Source organism: Hyaena hyaena, unplaced genomic scaffold, assembly GCF_003009895.1.
Source record: "Hyaena hyaena isolate Hyena2069 unplaced genomic scaffold, ASM300989v1 scaffold_718, whole genome shotgun sequence".
Taxonomy (NCBI): Eukaryota; Metazoa; Chordata; class Mammalia; order Carnivora; family Hyaenidae; genus Hyaena; species Hyaena hyaena.
Genome location: NW_024081351.1, coordinates 529086 through 532995, shown reverse-complemented (window position 1 = coordinate 532995; position 3910 = coordinate 529086).

Sequence of the window (3910 nt, the reverse complement as noted above, 5' to 3'; positions counted from 1 at the left end):
CAGCTACAAAATTGCTCTCTTGTGAAGTGAAATATATAGAAAGAGCACCTGATATTCCACAGAAAGTATCAACACAGTAGTATCATAAAGTATTACATTAGGAAGAAAGCAATCAAGGACATCTGGTGCCATTTGGTTCTTTTATACCTGAGGCAGCTAAGACTCAGAGGGCTAGAGCTGTTGAGTAAGATCCTTCACACATAGTTCAAAACAGTGACACTCTCCATGGAAGTATGGTGTGAATGCATTTCTGTTTTGTTTTATTCCACCTAGGGCTGTGGAATGCTAGGAGTCTGTACGTTTTACTGGCTCTTCAGAGAGGGACCACCTGGTATTCTGAGTACTCTAATTTGAAGGAATGCAAACCATGTGTTTTCTTCAATGCTCTGACATACACACGATACCAGCACCAACCAGCAACAAAACCACAGTGCTACCCCATTCTGACCCCTCCAAAGCGGCTGTACTTCATGTCTGAGAATATCATCTGCTGCCATAGATACATTCTTCAGGAGAATGGACGAGAGGATTAGAGCAATTGGTCTTGCACCCATCATAGATTTCCTGAAGTCCTTCAGATCCAAATTCTGCCCTGTGTTTTGTACCTACTAGACTAAGTAGATAACTACATTTTCTGTGTCACAACACCCTGAGGCAAAATATAACAATAAGAATTGTAAAGCAGTGTTTCTGACCCCAAATACTTCTTCTGTGAGAATTACCAAATACTTCTGAGAAACCATAAGTCTTTCTTATCTACGGATTAGTCTTCTAGAATACTTCTTGAAATTCATTTTCCTCCTCTCTTCCTCCAGCTGCTAACTCTTGCTAGAAGTTCCATTTCCACTGCTAGCACTCAGCAGAAAGAAGGCTAGCATCTGCTGCCCATCAGTGGTTCTGTAACATCTGGCTTCACTCAAGTTGGCAGGGTCTCCTCTCAGCGCAGGTGTGCTGGCACCTTATAACTTTAAGATTCTTATACCAAAGAGCTCTTTAGTCGAAACACAGGAAACTACCAATATCTGACCATTTATGACTGGTTGAGAATGATTCAAACTAACAGCTTCACTGGCTCTTGTATTGTGCAAATTTCACTCAGGGGTTCAGAAATGACACCATGGATGCTGGGCCACATTACAATTTGAATGAAGACTTGAGCTCATAAATCACCTGTCCCTCCAACTCTGACCCTTATGTAAACAGCCCTTAGTTCCTTCCCATAGGAAGAATTCTTTCCCAGAATACTGCATGCTTCCCTGTATGGGCCATGTGCATCTAATACCCCCTGACATATTTAATAAAATCTAATTATAGTTGAGGATTAAGAGTTGTCTTTTGCTACACACAGGCTTTCTGTGATGGCTTGCTGCACAAAAATGACACTGTCTGAGCTACTCTTGATACAAAAGAGTCAGAATTCAGCCATAGTAAATTATTTCCGCCAACATTATTGATGCCACCATTATCAAAGGAATATTATCACAAATAGCTGTTTAAATATGTCCCACATATTAAAATCTGAACCTTTCTTACAGATGGAATTCCAACTCACATCCCTCCACTTTAACTCCTCTAAAACCTTCCACATTTTCTTCTCTTCCCTGATGTCACTGGCACCTCCCAATTTAGTAAACCAGTGAATTTAATTAATGAACTTCTCACTCTTCCTTCTAAAAAATTAACAAAGACTTCAAATAAAAACAACCCTAACACCTAAGCCTACATCTTCTCACTGGCTACTTCCTTCCCACTGTACACACTTCTGTACATTATCACCATCAATTTAAAATTCTTTAGCCAAAAGTAGTCACAGCTGGGTCCAATGGTGTAAATTAAGTAGACAGTAAATGCATTAGTAAACTTCACCTCATTTTGGTCTATCTTCCTACGATAAAGTATAAAACTGGAGAAAATGTGTCCTTTTTAAAAATTTTTTATAGTTTATTTATTTTTGAGACAGAGCATGAGTGGGGGAGGGACAGAGAAAGAGAAGTAGACACAGAATCTGAAACAGGCTCCAGGCTCTGAGCTGCCAGCACAGAACCCAATGCGGGGCTCAAACCCAGAAACCGCCAGATCATGACCTGAGCCGAAGTCGGACGCTTAAGTGACTGAACCACCCAGGAGCCCTGAGAATGTGTTTTATATACAGGAACCACATATAAATTATAAAACATTCTCATTAATAACCTAAGAAAATCATGGAAGAAAGTCTGTCTTCTAGCCAACCCCTTTTTGTTGAATCTTAATCCTGAACTCTGCTTCTCCCCTCCCTTCAACACCCTGTACTGGCAGGTTCTACTGCCTTCTAATTCGAAATTCAGTCCTGGGAAAAGATTTTTTAAAAATTCATTCAAGAAATTTTTCATGCCTACCACATCCCTGACACTGTCCTAGGTATTGGACATACAAAAGTGAACTAAAGAGTCAAAATACCTATAGAAAAAAGAATTTATGCCATAGAAATTAGTTACTAAATTGATTCATAGTATGTCAGATCATGGTAAGTCTTACATAGAAAACTGAAGCAAGTTAAGAAATAAATGAAGGCATGAAGGAGGGCACTTGTTTGGATGAGCACTGGGTGTTGTATGTAAGCGATGATTCATGTGAATCTACTCCCAAAGCCAAGAACACACTGTATATACTGTATATTAGCTACCTTGACAATAAATTATATTTTAAAAAAAAGAAATAAACTGTCAGGTTAAGGAGGGGGAACTGTTATCAGCTATTGCTAGTAAAAGGGTCTTCATTGTTACAGTGACTTTTGGCAGATTGCCAAAGAAAATGAGAGCATAAGCCACATCGTTATGGCGGGGGGGGAGGGGAGAGGCATTTCAGGTTGTGAAAAGCAAAATCATAGTGAGTTCAGAGCCTAGTGGGGTTCAAAAAAGGAGACCAATGCAGCAAGAGGGCAGTAAATCATCCGATGTGTGGGAGGAGAGAAAGTCAGAGTGTTTAACAGGAGGCCAGATTACACAGAACTTTCTTAACCTGGTAAGGATTTAGGGTTTTATCCACATTGAGAAAGAACTCCATTTTGAGTAAAGGAATAATATTATGTGACTTGGAATGTAAAAGGAATATTCTTCATCAGTGTTTCTATGACATGTATAGAACATCACCTTGGAATTCTGTAAATATGCAGATTCTGATTCACTGGGTATGAGTGAAGTCCAAAATTCTCGATTTCTGACAGGCTCCCCAGTCAGTGATATTGTTGGTCAGTGGGCCATACCTTGAGAAGGAAAGTTCTACATCACAGGTGTTCAAGGGATGCGCCCTAGACCATTAGCATTCAGTCACCCAGAAACTTGGTGGAAGTGCAAATTCTGTGGTCTCACTGAATCACAGCTAAGTGATCTATTTTTTAGTAAGACTTTCAGGTAATTCTGATTCATGGCGAAGTTTGAGAACCATAACTCTGTATGATTATTACAAACATACTACAGGGTAGCAAGGGTGGAATCAAGCAGGGAGAACAGTTAGGAACTGTTGGGATAGGAGGAGACAATAGTATGGTGAGTCAGGAGATGCTAGTGGATATAATGAGAAACGAATGATTTGTGGAGATAGGATATGTGAAGGATAGGACACATAAAGAAACGGGGGTGATCCTGAGGCTTTTGTTTTAATAATTTCAAGACTGGAGTTGCCATTTACAGACTAAAAAGATGGATGGAACAAACCAAATGCAGGAGAGTGTCAGGAATATGTTTCTGGACTTCTTAAGTTTGATGCATACTACGTATATTCACATTTGGATGGTGAGTGAGAAATAATGATTCTATATGTCAGGGGAGAAGCATATGCAAGAAATACAAAGTTGACAGTTCTCTTTGACAGTTGATGGCATCATAGCCATGGCAATGAATGAGACAACCGAGATACTCAATGCAAATAGAAA